This window comes from Callionymus lyra, chromosome 17 (genome assembly GCF_982586985.1).
Source record: "Callionymus lyra chromosome 17, fCalLyr1.hap1.1, whole genome shotgun sequence".
Taxonomy (NCBI): Eukaryota; Metazoa; Chordata; class Actinopteri; order Syngnathiformes; family Callionymidae; genus Callionymus; species Callionymus lyra.
The window spans coordinates 11,397,743-11,415,075 of record NC_141834.1 but is presented as its reverse complement, the minus strand read 5'-3'; the positions used below and the strand labels follow the sequence as shown (position 1 = coordinate 11,415,075).

At 41.5% G+C, this 17,333-nt stretch overlaps 1 long non-coding RNA gene across 1 annotated transcript; it reads right to left on the bottom strand.

Annotated features, from left to right (window-relative positions):
• Positions 1-7,712: 7,712 nt before the first annotated feature.
• LOC148062432 (uncharacterized) lies at positions 7,713-8,292 on the bottom strand. The gene is made up of 3 exons (XR_015709209.1): positions 8,084-8,292; positions 7,935-7,973; positions 7,713-7,847 (listed from the first exon to the last, which is right to left on the bottom strand). It is a non-coding gene; the product is annotated as an uncharacterized LOC148062432 (long non-coding RNA).
• Positions 8,293-17,333: the final 9,041 nt, after the last annotated feature.

Sequence of the window (17,333 nt, the reverse complement as noted above, 5' to 3'; positions counted from 1 at the left end):
TTTCATGTTTGCAAAGTAAGTAAGTAAGTAAGTAAGTCATTTTTATTTATATAGCGCTTTTCCAAACCAGGGTCACAAAGCGCTTAAACAATCAAAACAATATTCAATAAAGTATATACTTTAAAGTTCAAGATAAAACTGATAACACAACAGGAGTTCCAGAAAATCAAGGAAAAGCCTGAACAAATAAAAACGTCTTAAGATGTTTCTTGAAGGACTCAGTAGATCCATCAAACGCAGAGAGGAAGATCGTTCCAAAGCTCATTTGTGTGAATTGCAGTCTCATACATGCTCCAAAACTCCCGCCATTCACTGACTTCGTGGTATTTGTCAATAATAAATTTGTGTATCTTCACGCACTGTCTACGTCAGACCTGTGTGCGGCCTTTTGACTTATGCGGCCCTCGTAAAGTCAAAGTGTGATCATGTAGAAATGGTTCTAATGCATTAGCAAATGTATTTCTTATTATTTTACATTTTCACATAACACTTATCTACTTTTTTCACTCTCCTTTTTTGTGTTTAATTTTTCGAGTATATATGAATCCCTCAAAGGGACGTGTTGCCTCATCATAAGCTGTGCGCGGCTCTTACAAGAGATGACGCCTTCTTTATAGATCTCCGTCGTTTCAACCTCTTTCTCCAAATCCTCCATCGCCGTGAGCTGTTCAATATCAGAGTCCAGTTCAAGTAGAGTTCTCTCCTTCGCGGACAACATGTCCAACAAAGTGCTCAAGTTATCCATGTCCGGATCTGGCTTCGTCATTTCTCCGTCAATCTGGTTCAAAAGACGCGTCGTTGCTCCTCTGATCGCTCCTCGCTTTATTCTCATTCTTTCCATTTCTGTTCTACGTTCCTCTTCAGTCTGAGGTGTTTCTCCGTTTCTGTGTCCGTGGCTCGTTGTAATCCCGGGTTTCGGCACCAAAAAATGTGTAGAAAAAATGTCTTGTCTTGGCTCATTCACTGTCAAATTGTAAAAAAAAAAATTCAGGTCTTTATCTGTCAGACAACATCCGGTTTCTAACACAATTATTTTCGCACATTTCATTCCTTTTCATCTGTTTTAACTATAAATACCGATAATATTAAATAAGCAGGTTTTAATCAATGCTATAAATCAACAATGTTACTCATCAACATAAATTAACTGATGTAAGTCAAAATAATTCATTTAGATTTTTTTTAAATATATTTAGTATTCGACGTTTTAGAGCCAAGTGTTTGATAGTGAAAGTAAGATTTTCAAAGATCAAAAATCAAAGATAAATGTTACCCAGTGACGTCGCTTCGTTGTTGCATCCGATCTCCATGAAGATCTCCACAAACACCTCCAGAGCAGTGAAGGTCAACACCAGCAGGGAAATTATTACCAGGTAGATCTTGTTCTCCACCAGCCACTGACCTGGTTTAGAGATACCCGGTGTTTGTCCACAAAGTGTCATCCTGAAGAAAGAGAAGGAGAATTTCAGAACTAGGATTAATTGAAGCACGTTAGACTATCATTATTCTTTCTATTCAACTCACGATCTGCAGCAGCACATGCTCCTGATGGAAGCATCTCAACTGAAACACAAGTAAGATTTTACTGAACTTTGAGAATAATCATCTCAAATTCAAGTCGAATTTCATCTATTTCTTTCGGAAATTAATCGCACAAACTCGACAAATACATAAATGAATTACTCTCGGGGGAACCAAGGAACCAGCTGATGATGCAAAAGAATTAAATAACATTTACTTGAAAGAAGAACAAAGAGCATCACGTTACTTTACCTTAATTATTTTATGGGCGAGTTTGTGTTTTCAGATAATCTTTGTAAGTTAAATGAATAATAACAATGTCTTTATTGTGACATAGTAACTACAAAATATTAAGGTATAAACAGTACCATTATAAATAGACACTTGTAAAGCATATATCAATTTAAACAAACGAAGAAACACGTATCAGACTCCTATACTCATCTTCGCTGTTGTCCCTGATGCATCCAACAATGGCAGTGTCGTCAAGATACTTCTGGACGAGACTCAGCTCTGAGTTGTAGCAGAAGTCTGAAGTATAGATGGTGAAGAGGAGAGGGGCCAGTACTGTCCCCTGAGGTGCTCCTGTACTGCACAACACAGTGTCATACTTGATGTCCTTCAGCCTGACATACAGTGGTCGATCAGTAAGATAGTCTGAAATCCAGGAGACCAGACCAGGGTACACATGCATCCGTGTCAGTTTGTCCTGGAGCAGAGTGGGCTGGATAGTGTTGAAGGCACTAGAAAAGTCCAGGAACAGGATCCTCACTGAGCCACTTTCTTTATTTAGGTAGGAGTAGGTCCGATGCAGGAGGTGAACAAACCGCGGGCCAGGAGACAAACTGCAGGGGTCTTGCGCGTGCTGGACTTGTGGCCTAAGAGTTTTTATCAGTGTCTTCATCAGCTGCGAAGTCAGTGCAGCGGGCAGCAGTGAGGTTGAGGGGACCTGCTCAAACCTGTTGAAAAAGTTGTTGAGACTGTTCTCCACCGTGTCCACTGCAGTCAGAGAGGACTTGGTCTTGTGTACAGTGATGGTATTAACACCATCCCAGACCTCTCTTAGGTAGGTGTCCTTTGCCTCCGTCAAGCATCGCTTCACCTCCTGCTGTGTTGACCTCATGGGGTCCCTGTCCCTGCTCCTGAAAGCCACCTTCTTCCTGTTAAGGACATCCTTGACCTCCTTTGTTACCCACGGTTTATTATAAGGGTAACAGCGGACAGTCTTAGCAGGGGCAACAACGTCTTAGCAGAAATTATGTTAGCTGTCCTTGTGTGGATCTTCTCACAGGCAAATGGCAGCGCTCGGAGGTATGTACACACAGCACGATCACGTGGCTGAACTCGAGTGGTAGATAGTATGGGCGCAGGCTGATAGCCAACAGTTCTAAATCCTGACACAAGACTTTGTTCAGAGAAACATGTCCCGGACTATACCAGCGCTTTTTCATGTACATGATGAGACCTCCTCCTTGGCACTTCACGCAAGCATGTGCGTCACTATCCACTCTTACGGTGGTGAAGCCCAGCAGGTCCATGTTAGCATTCCGAGACAGCTGAGTGAGCCATGTCTCTGTGAAGATCAACAAGCTGCTCTCTCGGTAGATCCACTGGTTGTCGAGGGCAGACAGCTCGTCAATCTTGTTTGTCAGTGAATTGACGTTCCCCATCTTGATCGTGGGATCGATGGTCTGTGACGGCTCCGATTGTCCGTGAGCTTAGCCTTTATTCTCTTGCTGGATCTATATACACGATACTGGCGCTGAAGTTCGGTCCGGATATCATGACGATCTCCAGCCCGTGCCATTGACTTCAGTGACTGCAGATCCTCTCTTGAGTAAACAAGACGATTCTCTCCATGTTCAAAAGTATCGATCGAAAAAATTATAATACACATAGATACAATACAAAAAGTCACAAACAACTTATTGTTAACCGTTGACTCGGGTAACTCTGCTGTTCCAGTGCTCCTGGACTTAACTGCAGCTTTTGATACGGTGGACCACTAAATTCTTTTACCACACCTGAATTAATGTGTAGGCATCAAAGGTATAGCTTTTATAGCTCCCTCGTCTCAGACTTTGTTTGACTGCTTAAATTATGTCAAATCCTGGATGAAAAGAAGCTTTTTAAACCTTAATGATGAAAAAAACTGAAGTCGTCATCTTTGGACAAAATGGTTGGTTGTTTTTGAAACGTGCTTTATAAATAAAATCTGACTTGATATCATTTTTTTACTTTTAAAAGTCTAAATGCAGTATTCATACAATATTTTGAATGATGGACCTGAAAAGTCATTTAGAGAATTAATTAAAGAAATAGTTTCACTTCCTAAACCAGGTAAGTTATCTAGAACAGCCACTGCATCTGTTCTGTCCAGAACGACACCTCCAAGTTTTTAAAAATACGTAATTGATCTACTTTAGATGATCTGTTGATCGATCCTGACTTGGTGACGTCACTCAGTTGTAGAATTTGTGTCGAGCGAGAGGAGAAAAACAATTTGAGAGATCCCTCGGATCTCAAAGGAGAGAAGGCGGTCGAAGTGATGACTCAGGGGCGAGTTATCGCTAAGTATGACAGGTGGAGGAGTCATGGAGTGCATTGTTTACCTCAGTCTTCATATTTTCGCAAAATAATCTATAATTAGACTGAACAAATATAATTCTACTGATCATCTTATTGCATATCCGTTTTAATTACGATCAAATCTGCGTTCAGTTACATTGAAAACGACTTTGTTGTGTGTTGTTTTAATGTTAGTTAATGTAGCAAGATTGTTATCAGTGTGTCGTTTGTGCGGCTGCGCATGCGCGTAATTTGCTAGAAAGCGTTTTGAAACCCTTTACCACGGAGAGTCAAAGTAATCAAACAATGATTTAAAACATATTTACGTGCTGTCACGAAGTAACCACTTGATGACTGTCAAAACGTTGTTAACTTAATTTTCGAATTTCAAGTACGATGTGTTTTTGGTTTTATAATAATAATAATAATAATAATAATAATTATTATTATTATTATTTTTTTTGTATTATTATTATATCGTCAAACATAATGAAAACATGAGAATAGACTTCAAGTGGTGACTGACTAAGGGTTCTGTATTAACAAGTAATTTGTTTTATATGGAATGATTATTAATGTAACTTTATTTTGTTGGTAATGTATAAAACATTTTGCTCTATCAACTCTCTTATTATTTTAATTCCTATTCTTTAATTAATTTCCAAATGTCATATTACAGTATGACGTTTAGGAGATTGATCTCTCGTCAAGTTCAGTGAGCAGTGGAGTTACCTGTTACCAACTTAACATGGAATATAATCGGCACATTGTCTTTTTTCGGCTAAAACCTTAGAACCAAGGCAGTTGTTTATTTACAGAAGTAGTTTAATTAATTATTATGTTGTGTTCATATAAATAAATGTGATTGTGTTCTTGTATATTGAATATGTCTGTTTTGATGTCTACAAACTAATTGTAATTGTACTATAGTTGGAATATTCTGTAATTATAAATCTACAACAATTTAATTTATTTAGAATAATTGATGTAGTTATACTAATGGGCCACTAGATGGTATAAAACATGAACTTAAATGAAAATTACTTAACTACGAGCGTTGATAAAACGTTTTTTTGTAGATCATCAAATTCTACTTTATAAATAACTGAATACTAATGAAGCTAATTTTTGGATCAATTATTTTCAAACAAATTACTTGTTTTCATCTGTAACATAGTGAAGGACTGTGCATTAAATTCACTAAAATGGGGCAACAGTGCCACCTACTGTTATTATAGTTGTTTGTTCAATTCTGCCCTTTGAACTGTAGCACTGAATTGTGGGATATTCTCATTGCCTCGAGGACTGCAATGAGGCAGGAGGATGAGATGCTCTGTGAACATTATTGTTTAAAACTATGATAGAAACACCTTTTTCATTCTATTGTCGTACTTTATATTCTCTTTTGTTTAGTAGCCGTAGTATTGTATATGTTTGTTTAGCGTGTAACTTATGTACATGTTGTGTGGTGTTTCTAGAGCGAAAGAAACGAGTGTGTGAGCGATCCATCCTCAGACAGTATTTACGTGCAGGACTGCAATGAGAATCCTACAAAATAAAAGACAAGGGATCCACCGCGCGCAGCTTCATTGGTCGAATCAGAAGCGGAATGAGCCAAAGGTTACATATCGAACAGTCAAAGTTTATATTTAGATTAAATTATTCTCTGTCCAAAAATGTATTTATTATCCGTTTAATAATAGCGATGTGAATAAAATACTAATAAAGTAAACAGAGGTCGGATCTTTGTCACGTGTTTACTTCATGACAGCATGAAAATATGTTTTAAATCATTGTTGGATTACTTTGACTCTCCACGGTAAATAGTTTCAAAACGCTTTATATCAAATCCCGCGCATGCGCAGCAACGATACTGTAGGCTGAATGAGCTTCGTCTCTGTGAGAGAACTGTTGTTTTTGAACACATTACTTACATTTTCATTTAAGTTCATTTTTTATACCATCTAGTGGCCTTTGAGTATAACTACATTGATTATTATAAATAAATTAAATTGTTGTAGATTTAAAAATACAGAAAATTCCAACTATAGTACAATTACTGTATGCAGACATAAAAACAGACATATTCAGCGTGTACAAGAACACAATCACATTTATTTATATTAACACAACTTAATAATTAATTAAACTACTTCTGTAAATAAACAACTGTCTTGGTTCTAATGTTTTGCAACATTGGATCCTCCCATTTTCCATGGGCAGGAAGCCGAGGGATGAGAGGCTTTGATGCCCAGTGTTGATGCTCAACAGAAGATAATAATAATATACATTTAATTAGTGGCGTCATCAAGTTTGCGACGTCACTGCACATGCGCAGCCGGAATACTGTAGACTGTCTCGATCCTGTACTGACAGGTTCGCCCTCGAAACTCGCCAGTTCCTAAACCTGTCGATGTTGTTTATGTGTGTGTTTATTTTGCTTCGACCAAGTGTGTAACTTACGTGGATTTGTATACTTTTTGTAAACATTGAATACAAGCCGCTTATGAAAACAAATATTGATTAATAGATACAATTTCATAATCTCTCCCTGTCAAGTCTGTTTGAAACTTCTCGAGTGACGCAGAAAATCTCACTCATCAGGATCACTAGCAGTAAGATTATTTCACAACAGCAAACACTCACTGATCTTTACAACAACCAGGTAATAAAGAAAGCAAAATCCATCATGTCAGATAGTACTCAAGTACTACAAGCTTCTTCCCTCTGGTTCTCAGACAACCAACAGCCAAACAAACCGCTTCAAACACTCATTCATCACCTCTTCCATCTCACTACTTACTCCACACAGTACAGACAGACCCACCAACTCACCTATAGCTCGTCCCACAGTATCTTAGTGTATGCTTTTATATTTTATGTTATTTATCTTTTTTCGTGCGTCACTGTCTTTGTCTTAACAGCAGCATAACCAATTGCCCCACAGGGACACAAATAAAAATCTTGAATTTTTAATCTTTTTATTAAAAAAAAAAAACAGTGTATTTTATAGATCATAATCATTTTTTACATTTTATAATTTTATGATTTGTATTCAAGTAGATGAATGTTACCCAGTGACGTCGCTTCGTCGTTGCATCCGACCTCCCTGAGGATCTCCACACACACCGTCAGGTCACTTATTCCCAGGTAGTCCTTGTTCTCCACCTGACCTGCGGCGGCTAATGTCTTACTACACGCTCAACAAATGGACACAAATAAAACGCAAAACAGCAGATTTGAATCTGCCAAGTAGCAGATGTTAATCTTAACTTCCCAGAGACATGCTGGGAATCATTAGTGAGAAAAGTTTTGAGACGTTTTTTTTCCTTGAAGTGAAAATAGGTTATAAGTCGTTTTTTTATTGAAGTGAAAAGGTTATGGTGTCACAACCTGGACAATTGTATGAGAGCGCTCTCCTGAGATCCGAACGATCTCTCTGGACTTTTTTCTCTCTGAGCGCTCGCTACAAGGTCTACACCATGTCAGACTTGATCGACAGATCACCTAGAGCAGTGCTTCTTAACCTTGTTGGAGGTAAAAAAAAAAAGAAAAAAAAGGGAGGTCGCTCAGATGCCCGCGACAAAGTGTCTGAAAGTCGGGCAAGTCCGCATGAGTCTCCCCGCAAAGGTCGTGAGGTCCTCTTCGCTTTTTTTCCGGTTGTTTGTGATTGGATAAAGCTGGTCGTGGGCGACACCAGCTGCCAGGAGCTCGTCCAAAATCGGGGGGATGTTGGTCACTCTCTGGATCAAAGATACCTGGTGTCGACGTGAAGAAAGAGAATGAGAATTTCAGAACTAATATTAATATTGTTAGACTATAATTATTCTTTCTATTCAACTCACGATCTGCAGCAGCACACGCTCCTGATGGAAGCATCTCAACTGAAACACAAATAAGATTTTACTTTTGAGAAATAATCATCTCAAATTCAAGAGACAGAAAAATAACTTGTCACCGACACATGCAGGTGTGTCTCACCCTAACAGCTCACCAAGGATGGCAGTTGTTCTGGTCCGGCGGGTTCCGTCAGTTGTGAAAACTACGGAAACTCATTCTGCTGACGTGATCCAGAGGCTGTTCTCCTCTCGTAAAAGAGTGTCGAGAGCAGCCAGTGCCATGGAACGGAGCTTCTCGGCGCGTCGTCCTGGGAACCTACGGGGTCGCGAAACTATCGCCCCTGATGACGGGACATTTGGTGACATTTTTGAAGATCAGGATCGCCATGGAACGGACGCACCAACATGGAACCTTTACGCGCGGGTTTTCTCGCCGTTCCGAGACCAGACGAGGGCGAGGAGCTACCGCTCCTGCTGGTCAGGCAGCTGGAGAGATGCGTGCCTTCACTGAGACTGGAGCTCTGGAGGTGTGTGTGGAGATCCTCAGGGCGTTCGGACGCGCCGGTGCGGGTGACTTTTTGGAACAAACGCGTGCTTCCCAGCGAGACGTCGCTAGTCTCTCATGCGTTCGACGCTGACCGAACGCTCGTTCACAAAATAATCCCAAACAATGAACTCGATACACTGTGGCTCAAAGCAACGACGTTACTACACCGTAAAGTCTGTGCAAAACAAGAAATAATCCATGAAATAATCGGTCAGCGTTTGTTCGAAAAAAGCACCCGCACCAGCGCTTTTTTGTTCGAAAAACTCACCCGCGAAAAGCGATTCGGGAATTAAACCGACGCCTTCTGAGGCACTAAATTGGATCAGAATTCTTTCACTTTTCAAAAAAAAATCTACCCGCGTCCGAAAAGCGATTTGGGAATTAAAGTAGATGCGCTTTTGTAGTCCCGCACCCTCACCGACGTCTTCTGAGGCACTGACTTGGATCAGAATTATTTCACTCTCACACACACACAGGGAGCAGGTTGAGCCAGTGACACTTGCCCTGCTTTGCGATCATGTAAGTAACTTCGTACGAGTGTTGTTGTGTTCTTGTATTGACTCCAATACTGACTCCATGCAGCTTTAGTTTTGCCGGTGCGAGACTAGAGTTGCTGAACCTTGCAAATCATACGGATAGGACGCTCACATGTGAATCCATGTTGTACATATTCGTCTAGCGGCTGTTCCAGATAACTTACCTGGTTCGGGCAGTGAAACAATTTCTCTAGGTCATTATTTTTCTTGCATCAGTCTGGTACTGAAGGTTTTATCTAGTGCCATTAAAGTGTACTTGTAGATGGCGCCATCGCAGTGTTCAACCATTGTGCCAGTTGAGAACATTCGGCAGCTCTTTGGATTAACCCGCATTGATATAGAGGTGGTTGAGCTGACACCCGTCCACGAAGTCCTGGGTCAACTCTCTGTACTCCTGATCGTCTACGGCCTGTTGTCGTGGTGTTGTCGATTGTGATCTTTTTGTTAAAATTGTTTGTGTCTGTATATTTATATTTTGATCTTTAAATGTAAAATTGAATAAGAAAAAACGTTTCACTGGTTCAACCGGCTCCCTGTGTGTGTGTGTGTGTGTGTGAGAGAGAGTGAAAGAATTCTGATCCAAGTCAGTGCCTCCGAAGCGCCGGTGAGGGTGCGGGCCTACGAAGGCGTCGGCGCTTGAGTCTTTCGGGCATCTTCCCGCATCCGAAAACCTATGTTTGTGCTTTAGAGAAGGTAAGAAACATTAAAACAGGGAAGTCTTAAAAGACCAACCCATAAGTGAAACCACTCCCACTTACCAGCAAACTTTCTTCCAAAGCTCAGTTGAACGTCTGGCAGCTGACAAGACAACAACGTCTGCCAAGAAGCACGTCTTCTTATGACCAAGAAATAGTTTCCACAGACACATGAACTCTCAGTCAAGTCACAGAAATTCAGAGAAAACAATCTTACACAGAGAATAGCAAAAAAACAAGAAATAATCCATGAAATAATCGGTCAGCGTTTGTTCGAAAAAAGCACCGGCGCTTGTGGTGTTTTCGATCTTTTTGTTAAAATTGTTGGTGTCTGTATATTTTGATCATGTCACTGGCTCAACCGTGTGTGTGTTGTGTGTGTGTGTGTGTGTGTGTGTGTGATCGATCCAAGTCAGCCTCCGAAGCGCCGGTGAGGGTGCGGGCCTAAGAAGACGTCACCGCTTGAGTCTTTCGGGCATCTTCCCGCATCCGAAAACCTAAAAACAATTATGTTTTATAATCGACGGACATGGGAGACAATTCGAGATGACGAGAAAATGTTTGTGCTTTAGAGAAGGTAAGAAACATTAAAACAGGGAAGTCTTAAAAGACCAACCCATAAGTGAAACCACTCCCACTTACCAGCAAACTTTCTTCCAAAGCTCAGTTGAACGTCTGGCAGCTGACAAGACAACAACGTCTGCCAAGAAGCACGTCTTCTTATGACCAAGAGATAGTTTCCACAGACACATGAACTCTCAGTCAAGTCACAGAAATTCAGAGAAAACAATCTTACACAGAGAATACCACAAATGCATGCCAACTTTACAAGTACAGCAGCAAGAAAAATTCTCCAAAGATCAAAATATAAATAAAAACAAATAAATTATTTTAACAAAAAGACTGACAACATCACAACAACAGTATTTTACTAAAACACACCTTCAAGGATTGAGCCCAATCTTGGACACAACAGTGTAAACAGAGAAGTCGATCTGACGTCTCACAAGTCACATTTTCAACATGAAGGCTGAAGGAACCAAATCAAAACTACAGGCAGAGAAACACTTGGCAGACGTGTTGAGCGCATTGAACGCACCTGGCAGACGTTGTTGTCTTGTGGTGAAGTTAGTTTCATATTGGATATTCGTCAGACATTCGCTCCAGCGAGTCATTGCCTGATACACACCCGAAGAGAGCTCACTGAAAGCAGCCGCTAGAACTGCCAAGAGTCACTGAAGCTCCAGACAAATTCAATCAATTTTGCTTTGACAAACGTTAACATATGAAAATCAATTTAAAAATGTTTTGAGAGGTGCATAGTAAAAAACAATGAATACATATTTAAAATATGATTTAGTTCTATGATCTCAGAGTGATTTTGATTGATTGTATCCAAACATCTGGGACTTTGAACATCAGGGAGAGAGATGGTGTCACTGTGCCACAGACGCCGCCTGCCACTCTACTAAAAGTCGTTTAGCCTTTCTGTGAGTCTCTCTCTCCCTCACACATGCACACTTAAAGGCAGAAGGGTAACACAGCTTTGTTCTGCTCCTGCTCTCAGCTGTGTAGCTACCTCGCCCAGTTTGAATGTTTACAGTTTACTCCAGTGTTCAGGTTGACTTCAGTGCCTATGTTTTTAGTAGAAGAGAATTGTATGGCGCTTTATTTTAATAAATGGACACAGCACTAAACTTTGTTGTTAGTTGTTACTTTTTTTTTTAGATTTTGGCCGGGTCTGTCTCAACTACAACACAAATAAGATTTACTTTTGAGAAACAATCATGTAAATTCAAGTAGAATGTCCTTTTTTTCCCCCCGAAAATGAAGCGCACAAACTCGATAAATATAAATGATTTATTCTTGGGGGAGCCTTCATCATCGGCTGGTTCACCAAGGTATGCATTTGTTCTGGTCCGGCGGGTTCCGTCAGTTGTTAAAAATACGGAAACTCATTCTGATGACGTGATCCAGAGGCTGTTCTCCTCTCTTAACAGAGTGTCGAGAGCAGCCAGTTCCGCGTTTGGTGTCCCGGTGTTTCGGGGCGGGAGTGCCATGGAACGGAGCTTCTCGGCGCGTCGTCCTGGGAACCTACGGGGTCGCGAAACTATCGCCCCTGATGACGAGACATTTGGGGACATGTTTGAAGATCAGGATCGCCATGGAACGGACGCACCAACATGGAACCTTTTACGCGCGGGTTTTCTCGCCGTTCCGAGACCAGACGAGGGCGAGGAGCTACCGCTCCTGCTGGTCAGGCAGCTGGAGAGATGCGTGCCTTCACTGAGACTGGAGCTCTGGAGGTGTGTGTGGAGATCCTCAGGGCGTTCGGACGCGCCGGTGCGGGTGACTTTTTCGAACAAACGCGTGCTTCCCAGCGAGACGTCGCTAGTCTCTCATGTGTTCGACGCTGACCGAACGCTCGTCCACAAAATAATCCCAAACAATGAACTCGATACACTGTGGCTCAAAGCAACGACGTTACTACACCGTAAAGTCTGTGCAAAACAAGAAATAATCCATGAAATAATCGGTCAGCGTTTGTTCGAAAAAAGCACCCGCACCAGCGCTTTTTTGTTCGAAAAAGTGGTGTTGTCGATCTTTTTGTTAAAATTGTTTGTGTCTGTATATTTTGATCTTTAAATGTAAAATTGAATAAGAAAAAACGTGTCACTGGTTCAACCTGCTCCCTGTGTGTGTGTGAGTGAGAGAGTGAACGAATTCTGATCCAAGTCAGCGCCTCCGAAGCGCCGGTGAGGGTGCGGGCCTACGAAGGCGTCGGCGCTTGAGTCTTTCGGGCATCTTCCCGCATCCGAAAACCTATGTTTGTGCTTTAGAGAAGGTAAGAAACATTAAAACAGGGAAGTCTTAAAAGACCAACCCATAAGTGAAACCACTCCCACTCACCAGCAAACTTTCTTCCAAAGCTCAGTTGAACGTCTGGCAGCTGACAAGACAACAACGTCTGCCAAGAAGCACGTCTTCTTATGACCAAGAAATAGTTTCCACAGACACATGAACTCTCAGTCAAGTCACAGAAATTCAGAGAAAACAATCTTACACAGAGAATAGCAAAAAAACAAGAAATAATCCATGAAATAATCGGTCAGCGTTTGTTCGAAAAAAGCACCGGCGCTTGTGGTGTTTTCGATCTTTTTGTTAAAATTGTTGGTGTCTGTATATTTTGATCATGTCACTGGCTCAACCGTGTGTGTGTTGTGTGTGTGTGTGTGTGTGTGTGATCGATCCAAGTCAGCCTCCGAAGCGCCGGTGAGGGTGCGGGCCTAAGAAGACGTCACCGCTTGAGTCTTTCGGGCATCTTCCCGCATCCGAAAACCTAAAAACAATTATGTTTTATAATCGACGGACATGGGAGACAATTCGAGATGACGAGAAAATGTTTGTGCTTTAGAGAAGGTAAGAAACATTAAAACAGGGAAGTCTTAAAAGACCAACCCATAAGTGAAACCACTCCCACTTACCAGCAAACTTTCTTCCAAAGCTCAGTTGAACGTCTGGCAGCTGACAAGACAACAACGTCTGCCAAGAAGCACGTCTTCTTATGACCAAGAAATAGTTTCCACAGACACATGAACTCTCAGTCAAGTCACAGAAATTCAGAGAAAACAATCTTACACAGAGAATACCACAAATGCATGCCAACTTTACAAGTACAGCAGCAAGAAAAATTCTCCAAAGATCAAAATATAAATAAAAACAAATAAATTATTTTAACAAAAAGACTGACAACATCACAACAACAGTATTTTACTAAAACACACCTTCAAGGATTGAGCCCAATCTTGGACACAACAGTGTAAACAGAGAAGTCGATCTGACGTCTCACAAGTCACATTTTCAACATGAAGGCTGAAGAAACCAAATCAAAACTACAGGCAGAGAAACACTTGGCAGACGTGTTGAGCGCATTGAACGCACCTGGCAGACGTTGTTGTCTTGTGGTGAAGTTAGTTTCATATTGGATATTCATCAGACATTCGCTCCAGCGAGTCATTGCCTGATACACACCCGAAGAGAGCTCACTGAAAGCAGCCGCTAGAACTGCCAAGAGTCACTGAAGCTCCAGACAAATTCAATCAATTTTGCTTTGACAAACGTTAACATATGAAAATCAATTTAAAAATGTTTTGAGAGGTGCATAGTAAAAAACAATGAATACATATTTAAAATATGATTTAGTTCTATGATCTCAGAGTGATTTTTATTGATTGTATCCAAACATCTGGGACTTTGAACATCAGGGAGAGAGATGGTGTCACTGTGCCACAGACGCCGCCTGCCACTCTACTAAAAGTCGTTTAGCCTTTCTGTGAGTCTCTCTCTCCCTCACACATGCACACTTAAAGGCAGAAGGGTAACACAGCTTTGTTCTGCTCCTGCTCTCAGCTGTGTAGCTACCTCGCCCAGTTTGAATGTTTACAGTTTACTCCAGTGTTCAGGTTGACTTCAGTGCCTATGTTTTTAGTAGAAGAGAATTGTATGGCGCTTTATTTTAATAAATGGACACAGCACTAAACTTTGTTGTTGGTTGTTACTTTTTACTACAACACAAATAAGATTTACTTTTGAGAAACAATCATGTAAATTCAAGTAGAATGTCCTTTTTTTCCCCCCGAAAATGAAGCGCACAAACTCGATAAATATAAATGATTTATTCTTGGGGGAGCCTTCATCATCGGCTGGTTCACCAAGGTAGGCATTTGTTCTGGTCCGGCGGGTTCCGTCAGTTGTTAAAAATACGGAAACTCATTCTGATGACGTGATCCAGAGGCTGTTCTCCTCTCTTAACAGAGTGTCGAGAGCAGCCAGTTCCGCGTTTGGTGTCCCGGTGTTTCGGGGCGGGAGTGCCATGGAACGGAGCTTCTCGGCGCGTCGTCCTGGGAACCTACGGGGTCGCGAAACTATCGCCCCTGATGACGAGACATTTGGGGACATGTTTGAAGATCAGGATCGCCATGGAACGGACGCACCAACATGGAACCTTTTACGCGCGGGTTTTCTCGCCGTTCCGAGACCAGACGAGGGCGAGGAGCTACCGCTCCTGCTGGTCAGGCAGCTGGAGAGATGCGTGCCTTCACTGAGACTGGAGCTCTGGAGGTGTGTGTGGAGATCCTCAGGGCGTTCGGACGCGCCGGTGCGGGTGACTTTTTCGAACAAACGCGTGCTTCCCAGCGAGACGTCGCGAGTCTCTCATGTGTTCGACGCTGACCGAACGCTCGTCCACAAAATAATCCCAAACAATGAACTCGATACACTGTGGCTCAAAGCAACGACGTTACTACACCGTAAAGTCTGTGCAAAACAAGAAATAATCCATGAAATAATCGGTCAGCGTTTGTTCGAAAAAAGCACCCGCACCAGCGCTTTTTTGTTCGAAAAAGTGGTGTTGTCGATCTTTTTGTTAAAATTGTTTGTGTCTGTATATTTTGATCTTTAAATGTAAAATTGAATAAGAAAAAACGTGTCACTGGTTCAACCTGCTCCCTGTGTGTGTGTGTGAGTGAGAGAGTGAAAGAATTCTGATCCAAGTCAGCGCCTCCGAAGCGCCGGTGAGGGTGCGGGCCTACGAAGGCGTCGGCGCTTGAGTCTTTCGGGCATCTTCCCGCATCCGAAAACCTATGTTTGTGCTTTAGAGAAGGTAAGAAACATTAAAACAGGGAAGTCTTAAAAGACCAACCCATAAGTGAAACCACTCCCACTTACCAGCAAACTTTCTTCCAAAGCTCAGTTGAACGTCTGGCAGCTGACAAGACAACAACGTCTGCCAAGAAGCACGTCTTCTTATGAACAAGAAATAGTTTCCACAGACACATGAACTCTCAGTCAAGTCACAGAAATTCAGAGAAAACAATCTTACACAGAGAATAGCAAAAAAACAAGAAATAATCCATGAAATAATCGGTCAGCGTTTGTTCGAAAAAAGCACCGGCGCTTGTGGTGTTTTCGATCTTTTTGTTAAAATTGTTGGTGTCTGTATATTTTGATCGTGTCACTGGCTCAACCGTGTGTGTGTTGTGTGTGTGTGTGTGTGTGTGTGATCGATCCAAGTCAGCCTCCGAAGCGCCGGTGAGGGTGCGGGCCTAAGAAGACGTCACCGCTTGAGTCTTTCGGGCATCTTCCCGCATCCGAAAACCTAAAAACAATTATGTTTTATAATCGACGGACATGGGAGACAATTCGAGATGACGAGAAAATGTTTGTGCTTTAGAGAAGGTAAGAAACATTAAAACAGGGAAGTCTTAAAAGACCAACCCATAAGTGAAACCACTCCCACTTACCAGCAAACTTTCTTCCAAAGCTCAGTTGAACGTCTGGCAGCTGACAAGACAACAACGTCTGCCAAGAAGCACGTCTTCTTATGACCAAGAAATAGTTTCCACAGACACATGAACTCTCAGTCAAGTCACAGAAATTCAGAGAAAACAATCTTACACAGAGAATACCACAAATGCATGCCAACTTTACAAGTACAGCAGCAAGAAAAATTCTCCAAAGATCAAAATATAAATAAAAACAAATAAATTATTTTAACAAAAAGACTGACAACATCACAACAACAGTATTTTACTAAAACACACCTTCAAGGATTGAGCCCAATCTTGGACACAACAGTGTAAACAGAGAAGTCGATCTGACGTCTCACAAGTCACATTTTCAACATGAAGGCTGAAGAAACCAAATCAAAACTACAGGCAGAGAAACACTTGGCAGACGTGTTGAGCGCATTGAACGCACCTGGCAGACGTTGTTGTCTTGTGGTGAAGTTAGTTTCATATTGGATATTCATCAGACATTCGCTCCAGCGAGTCATTGCCTGATACACACCCGAAGAGAGCTCACTGAAAGCAGCCGCTAGAACTGCCAAGAGTCACTGAAGCTCCAGACAAATTCAATCAATTTTGCTTTGACAAACGTTAACATATGAAAATCAATTTAAAAATGTTTTGAGAGGTGCATAGTAAAAAACAATGAATACATATTTAAAATATGATTTAGTTCTATGATCTCAGAGTGATTTTGATTGATTGTATCCAAACATCTGGGACTTTGAACATCAGGGAGAGAGATGGTGTCACTGTGCCACAGACGCCGCCTGCCACTCTACTAAAAGTCGTTTAGCCTTTCTGTGAGTCTCTCTCTCCCTCACACATGCACACTTAAAGGCAGAAGGGTAACACAGCTTTGTTCTGCTCCTGCTCTCAGCTGTGTAGCTACCTCGCCCAGTTTGAATGTTTACAGTTTACTCCAGTGTTCAGGTTGACTTCAGTGCCTATGTTTTTAGTAGAAGAGAATTGTATGGCGCTTTATTTTAATAAATGGACACAGCACTAAACTTTGTTGTTGGTTGTTACTTTTTACTACAACACAAATAAGATTTACTTTTGAGAAACAATCATGTAAATTCAAGTAGAATGTCCTTTTTTTCCCCCCGAAAATGAAGCGCACAAACTCGATAAATATAAATGATTTATTCTTGGGGGAGCCTTCATCATCGGCTGGTTCACCAAGGTAGGCATTTGTTCTGGTCCGGCGGGTTCCGTCAGTTGTTAAAAATACGGAAACTCATTCTGATGACGTGATCCAGAGGCTGTTCTCCTCTCTT